Source organism: Aythya fuligula, chromosome 5 (assembly GCF_009819795.1).
Source record: "Aythya fuligula isolate bAytFul2 chromosome 5, bAytFul2.pri, whole genome shotgun sequence".
NCBI classification, from domain to species: Eukaryota; Metazoa; Chordata; class Aves; order Anseriformes; family Anatidae; genus Aythya; species Aythya fuligula.
The window spans coordinates 29,942,572-29,957,431 of NC_045563.1; positions in this window are offsets into that span (position 1 = coordinate 29,942,572).

Below are 14,860 nucleotides of genomic sequence, written 5' to 3' on the forward strand. Positions count from 1 at the left end.
GGTGTCAATGAACTCACCTTTCTGGGGGAGTACAGCTTATATTTTCTGAGTTTTGGTGAGATTCAGAAAGTGTACTTTGTCAGTACTGAGTCTGATGATACAAGCACAGTAAATTCCAATACCCTCACAAATTCTGGTCTTACCTGGGAGAGGAAAGGGAAACTTATCTGATCACTTTCCTTTCTCTTCCCTTCCATTTGCCTTCCTCTGGGAAAGAAACACTAAATTAGTTGCTGTAGGAAAGCTGTGCTATAATTTTATCTGTTCTTTCCATTACTTATTCCTCCTCAGTGCAGTACCTCCTCATGAAGAGGTAGGAGGACCCCGCAACTTCACTCCCCAGGCATTAAGAAAATGCTGAAGCATACCAGAAGGAGAAGAACAGGAAAGTAAAATTAAATGAGGAGGAGGATCTGCTTTGTAAATTTGATGTGAAAGTAGAGGGCTGGGACAGAACTGCATAATCTGGCAGGATGTGATTGATTTGAAATTTGGGTGGGTAGAAGTAATCTCTGAGTAAGAAATCAGCATTTGTGTGAGTGAGAACTATGACAGAGCCAGAGTTATCTTAATCAAATGAGCTTGGGGAAATGGCAACATCAGTTTTCACACCAACACACTGGGCATGACTGGGGGGACATACAAATATCTAGAATATAATCACTGGAGGAAAAACAAAACAAACTAAAACAACCAGCTAAGCTCTCAATATTTATGCTATTTTTTACTTTTGGGGTAAAAAATAACAAATATATATATATACTTATTGTTGACTGGAGCATTTCTGGAAGAAGTTCTTTTATTAAAGGATCAGTCAGTTCATTTTTATGTGTGTGAGCTCTTTCACATGGTAATCTGGAATGTTGTACAGGAGTCAGTGACTATATAATTAAATAGATTGATCTATAAAATTATTTTTTCTTGGCTATTTTTAGTTGTTGTGATTGAGTATGTGATCTAATTTTCAGGAAACAAGATGAAATAAATCTAAAGCTGTAGAACCAATCTTTCTGAACCACTTTGATACTCAATTGCTGTGGTTTATCATATAAAACTTCTATGTGTTCAACGCATTATTCAGCAGAGACTGATGACTAGTAAAACATGTTGTGCCCTTTGCAGAAAGGAGGTGATAACAAATGGGAAATACACTAACAATAAGAAAAGAACATCGGTTTCTTCATCAATCATGATTTCCTTAAAGGACAGTAAGAAAATTGTTCAAGTAATTTTTCTGGTCTGAGAGAATCAGTTTCATTTACGCTAAATAACATCATTTTAAAAATTTATTTTATAATCTGAAAATGTATATACATATGTATGTATATATATATTAAATAACATGAAAAAATATAATCTTTAAGGTAATATAACTTTTCTCATTTGATTTATTTGCCTAAATAGTTTTGTAGGTTAGATCTCACACTGCCAGTAACTGATCATAATTTTAAAAACTCTGATTTACCAGTCAGCAGTGAAATAAAGTGAATTAACTGTTCCGTGACCTATGTAAAGGGTGACATATTACAGGAGGGGCTACACAAAAGAATTACAACTACAGGGAGAGGAAGTGCTGTACTATACATATACCAATCTCATCTTGGGTCCATCTTGATTTGTCCATGCATGCCCATGCAGTTTTCTCTGCTTATCTTGTGAAAATAAAAACAGGGAAATTAACTGTACCTCTGTGAAGACAAAGAGCTAATTTCATGATTAATCCTGTGACTATTTGTGTATTGTTCTTGTTCATAGTCTTACGAAAAGGCAGCAACCTTGAATGGATGTCTTATAGTGCAGAGCAACCAACAAATTCAAACCTTTGGGTAATATGTCCAGTGAAAAAGATATATTTATGCAACCAGAAGATGAATGATGCACTGATATCCAGTTTTCTATGGATTGGGTACATGGACCCTCTAAAAAGTCAGGAAAATGGCTAGATAAAATACGCTGTAAATGTATCATTATACAGAAGACATTAAAAGAACGTTACAGCTGTTTGAGGAAATTCACAGTTCAGGGTGAAATGCACCATATGGCCTTCAATACCTAGACACAACAGGGTGCATTAAAAAAGCTATTTAGGTGGTTCCCCATTGTGCCAAGGCTCTTGAGGACATATGGCACCTTTCACCCTTGACTAACATTTTCTTTCATTCATTATTTTCCATAGCCACCTTAAAGATTCTTTGAATGTCATTTTTGTTTCCAGTTATATGTGTGAATGAACATGCATATGAGAAAGAAAGGGAGAGGGAAAGGGTTTCCTCTTAGAAGATATAATTTTATTAGAGGCTGAGCTAAATTTGGCAATCCTCATTGCTTCAGAGACTAGGAACAAGTGAATTTCTGATGATGTATTCAAGATGTAAAAAAGAATAAAGAGAAGTCTCAGCATCAAATCGGAAAATGAAAATAATATAATACAATAATGCCCTGGTTTATAACTGGACTCCAAGATGTGATGATAATATGAATAATTGTAATAGTAATTGCAATAACAATAATAGTGACAACAATAGTAATAACAGTAACACTACATAAACAATGAGTATTTTTAGCAATGGACTGTAATGATTTAGCTATATAAACTCACAGGAAAATAAACAATTCTCTCTTTAGAAAGTGCATACCGGAGAGTTGATTTACTTCCTTATTTGAAGAATTCTTGATACTAAAAGCCCCACTGAGGGGAACCCACCTCTCTTTTTGTGTTCTCCTTTAGTTTTCAAAAAATTGATAACCTGAATATGTGCTAGATGCCTTCTGGATATGTAATCAAATAAGTCCTCCGTGGAAGCTGCCATGATTGTCTTCTGTCTTAATATTGCCATCCTGAGTAAATCTGCTACATCTATGCTTATATAGTAATGCAATGGTAATACTATGCTTATATGCTGCCTAAGACATCAGGACACCTTGCAATCTTTTCCATATTTATTCTGATTCATGTTTGTTTCTGAAAAGTTGGAAAAACTTCTGAATGAAGTCATGGAGAGTCTCAGAACTAGATTCAGAAAAGAGCAAAGTGTTCTAAGATTGATTTTTGCAGCAACCAATCTCTGGTCTCCTTAATTCCTAGCATCTCTTTGCTTGAATGAAGTGCTTACTTCTTTACTTCATGCCTATGAGGAACTAAGCATCTAAGAGATGGAAACAGCCAGCCTATTGAGGCACTGAAATGCCAACAAGAGTCAAAAGGATAATGTCAGAAGAGGATGCATTAAGGTCAACTTTGAAGACTATGGTAGTCTTCTACTTCTTACTACTCAGTGCTGTAAGGATGCTCTTATCCCCCAAATGGGATTCACAGATATCCTTCTTCTCAGGTTAAGTGCCAGAAGGAGATGTGGCATCCACTAGTTATAATTTCATTGATTCCCAGAGTGTGAAAAATTGTTCTGTCAGAGAGGATTTGACTTCACTTCCATGGGAAAATATTAAATGTGATATAATTTGGTATAATAGGGATTTCTCAGTTTCCCTTGATGTATTTAATTCTGCTTTCAAGACATGACCAAGCATTTTGGCTGGAGAGAATAAAAGAATAAGCATGAATTATTCATTAATTTGACTTTTAGAGCAGTTACCTAGAGGAAAGGTTTGAGTTCTTACTTCCAGAAAAAAATATTACAATGAAACAATTAAGGATTGAGAGTGAATAACAACCTAAATAATTACCTATTATTTGTAGAGATCTGTTCCATGTAATTTCTTCTGTCCAGTACCTGCCATTAATTCTATTCCTTCTGAGATCTTACTTCTAGGTCTCTATTATAGCTAGAAAAAGTGGAAGATAATACACCACTCATCACTAAAACTTGTTTACAAAGTGAACTGGCTTCCCTCAGAGCTTCAGAGACAGGAATCATAAAATTAGGACTAGGAATACACTGAGTGAAAATTTCATTCTTTTGATTTGACAATCTAAGGGAAAAGCAATTCATCACTTACCAGGGAAAAGGTACAATAAGACTCAAGAAGACATTCACAAATATAAATAATTTAGAACAAAATACAATCCTGTAAATTATATATATATGTATATAGTGGAATCTTTTACAAACCAAGCATCCAAAAAAATAATAGAGAATGACAAAGAAGAAATCATATTTATCCATCATACATTGTAGAACAGTTGTGCTAACAAGATTTGCTGATCTACATCAGCTGTATGTGATTATCTTGTGCTTAGTTTGGCCCATCATAAGTTATATAAAATGTACTTCATATTAGAATATTTACTCTATTAGCAAATTAATAACTAATGCTAAAAGAGTAGACAGCTGGGGACAATATCTTTTATATCCTTTGCTGCTGCCGTAGGTTGAGCAATGATTTGAAAGCGTATTAGGAAGAATGTATTGCATCTAACTACCATTTGGATGTACTAGGAAAAGTGTCTGAATTAAAGTTGGCAAACAATGTTAGGAAATGAGCCATTAATGAGCTGTACCTAAGACACAGAAAAACAAACCTCCTCTGCATATGAGTGATTAAGTCACCCAGGGAAAATTGTATTAATGAGCCAAAAAAATGGCACATCGTCAAATAAACTAGTATAGTGATTTATGGTAACTCATGTAAATTGTTGTTTCTCAGTGTAGCTTTTTCTCCCTTCCCTTCCCTTCCCTTCCCTTCCCTTCCCTTCCCTTCCCTTCCCTTCCCTTCCCTTCCCTTCCCTTCCCTTCCCTTCCCTTCCCTTCCCTTCCCTTCCCTTCCCTTCCCTTCCCTTCCCTTCCCTTCCCTTCCCTTCCCTTCCCTGCCCTGCCCTGCCCTGCCCTGCCCTGCCCTGCCCTGCCCTGCCCTGCCCTGCCCTGCCCTGCCCTGCCCTGCCCTATTTTTCCAAGTTTTAGTTCACTGGAACAGAAAAAGAAGCATAATGTAGCATAATGCTTTTACTTAGTGATGTGAGATTCATACTCAAGGTTTTGATTTTTATCAGGGAAATTAGGGGCTAAGATCTCAGATCCCCACCACATGTTTTTTTTTAGCTATCTTAATATTCTGAGGGGTGGACAAAGACATGATATATCAAGTGTTATCTTGGATTTGTGAAATATTTTCTAAAAAAACAATCCAATGGAACTTTGGCTTTCAGTTAAATAAGCTTCCTTTGGGAAGGAAAAAAGATGTTTACCTCTAATTCCAAGCAACTCCATTAATTTAGATATTTTGGTTTTATAACAGTATAACTAAGAGCAGGAATTGTCCCAGCTAACACTTGCAAGGAGATCAAAATAAAATAAATAAATATAATCAACAACAACAAAAAAAATCAACAAATTGAATAAAAATGTCTTCTCAGGTTTCTTTTCCTAACTCCAGATACCTTGGCAATTTTGTTTGGTATTGCATTTTTAATGATTTGACTATTTAAAAGAACAGAATTTCTGAAAGTCTCTGAAGCATCATTAAACATAGATTTCTTTTATTCATTGGTACCTCCACCCAACTGCCTTTAAACAGACAAAAACGTGCAACTGCCCCAGTTATTATGTGTGTATATGCACATGTTAATATATTCAGATAAAAAAAGTCATTTAACACATATGTGCATCAGAATTGAACACACAGCGAGAGAAGAGACTTTACAGACCTTTTAAAAACAATCACTTAAAAAAGGCAGCTATATGTGTGTTTAAAGAGAGGTGAGGTGCATCACCAGAATTTCTCACATTGTACATTGTCAGGATACAAAACATCACACACTTTAACAATTAGAACAAGAATAAAATTATTCTCAGAGATATCAAAGTCACTGTGGAAAAAAGAATCTTAAAGTAGACTACATCTAAATCTGAAAAATAAAATTTGGGCAGGAAATTAATTAATTAATTAACATAATAAAAACGGTCAATACAATCATAATTCCCTTTGTCTCCATAATGATCTGCTTCTATTTATAAAATTATTTATTATAAATAAATCATGTCAAATAGGGAGTAGTTACTGTAAATTAAAGAGGCAAGAAGAATTTGTTCTTCAAAATATGTGAATAAATTGATTTAAACAATTAATCAACATTTCAGAATTGTCAGGCATTAAGATCTGTAATATGAGCAGTGGATCAGAAATTGAGTTTATTTTGTTTTTTAAATATTTATTGGAATTGAGTACTGCAAATCTTATTTAAAAATTTTCCCCAGATTATAATATTGACTTTATTTTCTTGCATAAGCCAAGTGGAGAAGGTTATTCTCCTTTCCCTCTCCTACCAACATATGTAGGAATAAAAGAATAGATGAGGGACAAAGTAAAAAAGCATGAGTAAGTGATGCTTTAAGGACATTCCAGCTTTTACTAGTTTTCTAGGGGAAGATTTTCAAAAGACACCAAGGCCACTGACATCGAGGCCATAATATTAGAAGTCATTGAGGTTTGAGTACATTTAGGTTTCCTTGAAAATGACTCTCTTTTATTGGTATTGGTATTGGTATTGGTATTGGTATTGGTGTTAGTATTGGTATTGGTATTGGTATTGGTATTGGTATTGGTATTAGTATTAGTATTAGTATTAGTATTAGTATTAGTATTAGTATTAGTATTAGTATTAGTATTAGTATTAGTATTAGTATTAGTATTATTTTGGTGCTGAGATACAAGGAAAATTAAAGTAACTTACATTTCAGTGCATTGAAATTGTGTTTGAAGAGCTACTACTCTCCACCAAGTGCAAATTCCCAGGAGCAATTCTTCAGCCTGCATGCTTTATTGTAGTTAAAATACAGTCTTTCCCCCTCATTTTAATTAAAATCAAAGATGAATCATATAAATTACAATAGCCTGCAGGGAAAAAAATATATCAACCACAACACCAAAAAAAAAAACAAAACCAAACAAAAAACAGAAAACCACAAACAACAACAACAGCAAAACAACTCTTATAATCCTAAGTAATACATTGGCTTGCTTCCTATAGTTGCTGTGCTTCTAGAGCTTTCTTATATATATTTATATATATATACACATATATAATATATATATATATATATTTCTGGACTACTTGCTACAAGAAACCTGTGTTTTTCCATCTCTGACTTTTATTAATCCCCTCTATTTTCTTATTTCCTTGTTCTCTTTATCCTAGTGGTTGACTCTTAGTATCACTACTCAGAGGAATACTAAGTATCAGCAATAAGAGTGCAGGCATCTTTCTCAGTAGCAGACATGTCTGTTTAATGGTGCAAGTTCACACTAATTCCCATGCCTGGGCTTTTATCTGCCCTTTGGGGGGTAACAATTCTGGAGGCTTAACTGTCTTGGCTGCCGAAAGTTGAATCAAACTGCTGGTGGCTTTGGCTGTGTTTTCTTCACTCACAATCAAGGCTTTGGAATTAAACCACAGCCTCACTTCATGAAAGCAACATGTTCCAAAAAGCAGCTGTTGAGTTGAGGGAAACAGTGGGATTTGGGAGGTAGTTGTTCTGTTTATTTTCTATACGTGGACTTGACCGATTCCTTCCTGTAGGGACAGAAATAGAGCAATAAAGAGCAAAGCTTGGACAAGGCACTGAAGGACATCAATAAATTTCTGCTAACAGCTTTGACCTTTGTAGACATTTGTCTATATTGACTTTTGCCTTTTTAACCTGCAGTTAAACTATGTTTGATTGCCCATCTGTTGTGATAGTCCTACTATTGCCTTCAATGGAAAAATATTTCTTGTATCCCCACAAAACATGGGTGTATTGTAAAAAGTAGCTGGGAATTCATTTATTGTCCTTTATGTGAATATTCCTACAGTACAGACTGACTTACTGATCTCAGGGTGCTTCTGACTATCTGATCCATATACGCACTCTAGGCATATTGCAACTCCACTGTGAAGCCTGAGTATGCACCTGCCATTCCAGACACCTTGGATTATTAGGAAGGAAATCTCTATACAAAGGCTGTTGACAGTCATTGTGCATTGGTCATTGTGCATGTGAGATCTCTTCATGTTCCTGACCATAGACTGGTAAACTGATACTCCAGTGTTCACTTCAGATAAAGTGAATGTTGTAGTTGAGACTGAATATACCTTACAGAAATTGCCAGACATTTGGGAAATCAGAATCAGATCTTTGGGAAATCAACACAGCTCCCTTGCACCAGTTTACTTAATTTGCAATGTTACTCCTATTTGTGTACTGTTCTGGAAGATTTCTGTTACAGATCTCGATAGAAAACTATCCTTTGCTTTACTGGAGCAGGGTGCATAAGGGTCACAGAATGTATTGTGTAGAAAGGAAATGGATGGTGTTAATGAAATGAAGTTCTGTGTAATGAGTTTTCTCAAATATAAGATATATTTCCTATATCTTTAAAAAGTCATTAAATAAAGACTATATAGCTGTGTGGAAGATATGGGAATTTTTTCTCAAGTCATTACTTTTTTCTCTAGAAATGGTTTACTTTAAAAAAAAAAAAAAAGAGAAATGCATAAAGGAACCAAGTATTTCTTCCATGCTTTGGTGTTCACTTACAATGCATAGAAAATTTTCTGTGTTAAAGGTAAAAACAGCAAAACTACTTTCTTTATTTCCTTTCACACATCACACAAAACCTTTCACAATGGTTTATCAGTCAGTCATGCTGCACGTGTTTTCCTGTTTCTATTTGCTGGCTTTTGTTCATTATTTTGATATTCCTGTGAACTTTTATTTCTTTTTTCCTTTTTAATTTAATTTTCACAGAATCACAGAATAATAGGGATTGAAAGGGACCTTGAAAGGTCATCTAGTCCAACCCCCTACCAGAGCAGGAACACCTAGATCATGTCACACGGGAATGCATCCAGGCAGGTTTTGAATGTCTCCAGAGAAGGAAACTCCACAATCTCCCTGGGCAGCCTGTTCCAGTGTTCTGTCACCCTCACCATAAAAAAGCTTCATCTCATATTTAAGTGGAACCTCCTGTGTTCCAGCTTGCTCCCATTGCCCCTTGTTTTTAGATGACATCTATTAGATGTCATCTAGAAAAGCCTGGTTCTGTCCTCCTGACGTTCACCCTTTACATATTTATAAACATTGCTAAGGTCACCCCTCAGTCTCCTCTTCTCCAAACTAAAGAGACCCATCTGCCTCAGCCTTTTCTCATAAAGGAAGATGCTCTGCTTGCTTTATCATTCTTGTGGCTCTGCACATTGGAGTCTCTCAAGCAATTTGCTGTCCTTCTTGAACTGAGGGGTCCAGAACTGGATGCAATATTCCAGATGTGGTCTCACCAGGGCAGAGTCGGGGGGGGAGGGGTGGGGCAGGGAAACCACTCTGACCTACTAACCACACCCCTTCTAATACACCCCAGGATGCTGTTGGCCTTCTTGGCCACAAGGGCCCAGTGCTAGCTTATAGTCATCCCTCTGTCCACCAGGACCCCAGGTCCCTCTCCCCTTCACTGCTCTTCAGCAGAGCAGTCCCCAAGTTATACTGGTGTCTGGGGTTGTTCTTGCCCAGACGCAGGACTATACACTTGCCCTTGTTATATTTCGTTAAATTTCTCCCAGCCCAATTCTCCAACCTGTCAAGATCCTGCTGGATGGCAGCACAGTCCAGACCACACTTCCTCAGTTTAGCTGTGATGATGCTGTGGGAAATGGTGTCAAAGGCTTTACTGAAATGAAGATAGACCCTGTCGACTGCCTTTCCATCACCTATCCACCTGGTTATATCCTCATAAAAGGCTATTAGGTTTATCAAGCACAACATCCTCTTGGCGAAGCCATGTTGACTGCCCCTAATGACCCTTTTATCCTGACAGAGACAACTCTAAGGATAAGTTGTTGCATCACCTTATCAGGGATGGAAGTGAGGCTGACCAGTCTATAGTTACCCGGGTCCTCCTTCTTACCCTTTTTGAAGACAGGAGTGACATTGCTTTCCTGCAGTCCTCAGGCACCTCTCCTGATGTCCATGACTTACCAAAGATGATGGAGAGTGGCCTAGAAATGACTTCCACCAGCTCCCACAGCACTCGTGGATGTACCTCATCAGTATCCATGGACCTGTGGATGTCCAGCTTGCTTAATCGGTCCTTAACCCAGCCCTCATCAACAAGGCAGACTCCTCCCTTATTCTGACTTCCTCTGGGGCTTCAGGAGTACAGGGCTCCTCAGGACAGCCTCCAGTACTATAGAGACAATAGTGCACTGGCCTAGAGACACTTCAGGGAGCAAGCTGAGGATGCTGATTTAACCCTAGAGGGGTGAGAAGTCTTCCAGTCTTCATCACTGCTAGAGCGCTACCCCACTGGTGCAAGCTCAGCTACAACCCCATCCCCCTTCAGATCTAGTTTAAAGCTTTCCAAATGAGCCCCGCTAATTCTTGTCCCAGAACCCCCTGTGAGATAAACCATTCCCACATATTACTCTCAGGCCTGGTGTCTTATAAAACCAGCCATTATCAAAGAACCCAAAGCCCTGACTGTAGCACCAGTCACATAGCCAATCACTTACGGACTGGATCCTTCTATTCCATCCCTCATCATCACCCCATCCCAAGGAGGGAAGAGAAAATGAGTTATGCCCCAGACTCTTTCACCAACCATCCCAAAGCCTGGAAATCTTTCTTCATTCCCCTCAGACTATGGGATGCAGCTTCCTCCCCACCCATCTAGAAGATGAGTAGTGGGTAGTAGTCTGTCGAGCACACAAGGCTGGATAGTGTCCTGGTGATATCCCTGATCCAGGCTCCAAATAGACTACAGACTTCCCATTGATGAAGGTCAACTCTGCATATCCGGCCCTCTGTTCTTCTCAGAAGGGAATGTCCTACTACAACTACCCTTCTTTCTTTCTTTTCAGAGGCAGTCTTGAGGTGCGGTGTTATCTGCCTCTTCCTGTGTGACCTCATAGGTGGGCCTTCCACCACATCCTCAGTTACCTCTTCTTCAAGATCCAGGGCCTCAAATCTATTATGGAGTAGCACCTGGGGAAGTGAGGTAGGTAGGTAGGGGGATTGTCCATGGCGCCAAACTGGGACTTGCTTCCAACCCTCATCATAATTTTGGTCCTCTCCCACTGCCCGATAGCAACAGGGAAGGGGCTCCACCAATGTCTGGGGGTATCCCCATGGAGCCCTTCTCTCTGGAACACCAGGGAGTTACTCCACCAGTCAGCCTCCTGCTCACACACCCTGATGCTTCATAGTCTCTCCATCTCCTCCTTGAGCTCAGCCACCACAGTGAGCTGACCTTCCACATGAGAACAGGCAGTCTCCCCACTGCCCTCCCCTGGCAGCAGCAGGCTTAGGCACTCCCTGCTGACAGAGGCCTGAACAGCCACATCTCTGGGCAGGCCCTCTGTCACCACAGTCTTTTTGGAGTGAGGTCTCTGCATAGTGGACACCGTGGTAGGTGTGTGATCTCACAGACTGCCAAGAGCTGGTGCAGAGCTCTCACACCTTGCCACACCAACTGCACACTGGTGCACATGTGCTGCTGGCCCATCCATGCTGCTCGTGAAAGACACCATTTCGCTGCCCTCCCAGAGGCTTTCTCTTGGCAGAGGGTGTGGGCGCAGTTGTTGTTGCCCTGTCAAAGCCCACTCCCTGTCAGCCTCTGGAGAAAGGCTGACAGGCGTGGCCTGGTCATGCTGCAGGCCACCCCTTGTGAAGGAAGGGCCCAAGATCCCCCTGTAACTTGTGATCAGGCTCTGTGGCTTCAGCTGCGCTGGCTCCAATGCAGCTGATCTCAACTACCAAGCAATTTTAATAGACAGTGTAAGTACTCAACATCAGATTTCATCAAAAAATCTTAGACCATATGGTGCAACTATATGCATCTATCCCATATGCATCTATGCAACTATCCAGATCTCTCTGCAAGGACTTTCCACCCTCATCAGAGTCCACAACTCCTCCAAGTTTGGTGTCATCAGCTAATTTGCTCAAAACACCTTCTAGTCCTACATCCAAACCATTTATAAAGACACTGAAGAGGACTAGCCTTGAGGGAGCCTTGAGGGACCCCACTAGTGACCATCCTCCAGCCTGATGTGGCCCCATTAACCACAATCCTTTGAGCCCTGCCCATCAGCCAATTGCTCCCCCAATTGTATAATGTTTTTGTTAAGTTGTATGCTGGAGATTTTGCCAGTAGGATCCTATGGAAAACCATGTCAAAAGCCTTGCTAAAGTCCAAAAAGGTCACATCAGCTGGTTTCCCTTAGTCAGCTAGATGGGTGATCTTATCATAAAAGGAAATCAAATTTCTTAGGCAGGACTTACCCCTCATGAACCCATGTTGGCTGGGACCAATGACTGCACTGTCCCCCAGGAGGGGGACATCCCTCCATCTTCTCCATGATTTTACCAGGCACTGACATGAGACTGACAGGCCTGTAATTGCTAGGGTCTTCTTTCTTACCCTTCTTGAAAATTGGGACAACATTTGCCAGCTTCCAGTCTACTGGGACCTCTCCAGATTGCCACGATTGTTGAAAAATAATTGAGAGAGGTCCCATGATGACATCAGCCTGCTCTTTAAGCACCCTGGGACTGATCCCATCCAGACCCATGGACTTGTATGGATCCAGGTGGAGCAGCAAATCCCGCACGCGTTCAGGGTCGGTTGGGAGTTTGTCATTCCCACTGTCATGGTCCTCCCACTCAGGGCACCCAGGGTCCCGAAGCCCATCATTGGCATTGAAGACAGAGGTGAAGAAGGCATTAAAAGTCTCTGTATTGCCTATGTCATTGTGAGGAGACCTTCCCGGTCAAGTAGCGAGCTCCGTAGTTCCAGGTAAGTGCACCATGCAGCTGTAAGGGTCAAGGAGCTTCTTGTTTATAAGGAACAAAATAAGTCTGAGGTGCATTAATTCTAGCTCACCATAAAAGTAAGTGAAAAATGTTCCTAACTTGCCTTTGAATGAGGAGAGTATTTTTTAGGTTTATTTGACAAGGGGAGAACTAAGATTCTAGGGCATGACTACAAAAAAAAAAAAAAAAGCATAGATATGTTCCCATGTTACACTGGTAAGATGCTGTCCAGCCATATTAGAAAAGAGTTATTGCCAAGGAAATAAGATCAACTGAAATGGTGAATATAACTATCTTGGGTGTTATGTTTACATATGCCCCTATTTGGCTGGAGCTTACTTATAAAATTGGGTCAGAGTATAAGCATAGTAAGTTGAAACCTGGCTTATGCACAAGCATACAGACATGCATATACACACAGGTAACCATACGTTTTTGTGTGAAGGCTCAGAGAAGTAATTTAAGAACAGTCACGAATTTCAGACCTCCTCCACATTACTCTTCCATCCTTGTACATATGTTGTACATATTTATGTGCAATATGTTGTACATAAAATCTGGTGTCCTTAGCACTAGTGGGAAAAAGCATAGGCCTAATATTTAATGTTATAGTTCTTTTTAAAAGGAATGGGCTAACTATTAATGTGTGTTTATTTAAAAATGTGTGAACGATTAGATAGCTGTATGGGGAGAAAAATTATAAGATTAAAACCTTGTCTTTTTATTTATTTTTTCTAGCTGGATTTGTCAACTTACATTCCTTGCAAAGAGTTAAATTCAAGTTTTCTACTTTTCTCTTAAAATTATTAGCTTTGTTTAAGAAGTATGTATATGCACACAAGATGCATAAATAAGGGGGGCAGAGTTTTAGTTCTGCATCCACATGGTGTCAATGGTGTATTTATACTGTCAGCAGTGCCAATGGTGGTTGTATACCCCAGCACTGTCTGAGAAGATCCTTCCCTATTTTGCTTTATCAACCACATGATGGCCCTGCTCTCCCTTCCTGTTAGATTTAAGAATTTGCCTGACTTTCCCTGTTTGTTGTTGTAGGTTTTTTAATATTGGTAAATATTAAAAACAAATAAACTCTGTCACCCTTATTTTGGTAAAAGAAAGCCTACCCTGTTTAAATCTATTATAACCACAGTAACTATTCATACTTTCTCTTGCTCTATGCTTGTCTGAATATTTGTATGCATAAAGCATACCAGATAAATCTCAGTGAGTGTCAATGTAAGGCTAAAATGCCTTGGGAACTGCTGGCTTTCATGTAACCTTGTTTATGGCAATACCTTCAAAGGTATACTTTCCTGAATCTCTTTGATTCAGTAATCAGTTCAAGCTGAAAGTAGAATTTATATTTTCTGAAAAAATTTATAATGTTTCTCCATTCTGATAGCATTGTGTATTGTAGGAGAACATTTTTCTCATGACTTTTGCATCAGTGTTATTTTAAATCCAGCCAAATAGATTGAGATGAAGAGGAAATACCTTAAAATATATTGGAATACTTTTCTCCACCTTATGCATCTGCTTTATCTGAAAAAAATACACACGACAGAGAAGTATGTAACTTCCCATAAGTGTCACATTTATGTCTTAAAAAATGGAATCAACATTTGATTTTTATTTTTTTTCCTGCCTTTGACCTTGCTCTCCTGCACTCTGTCTAATAATCTCAGCTGGATCCCATTTAATAAGATTCCCAGCTTGCTATCATTTTTCTCATGTCATCATAGTTTCATTAAAATATATCCACCCATGCCATTTTTTTTTTCTCTCTTATTGTCCCTCCACCTTTACAAATGGATACATAAAAAAGAAGAATTGAAAACTACATTTTTGCTACTTCATCCTTGGCTACTGACAATTTCAAGGTCAAAACAACATTCCAAAAAGTAAATAAAGACATAAAAAAAAAAAAAAGAGAGAGAGAGATAAAGTGAGATTTAATGGTGAAGAAATTTTACTTATATTCACTGCTTGTCACCAAAAGAAATCCACCTACTTATTTTGGTGTTGAAATTTTCAGTGGCACATTTTCTAAAATAGCAAAAGATTTTTAAAAGTAAAAAATAAACTTTATATCTCTTGTAAATAATACAGTTCAGCAT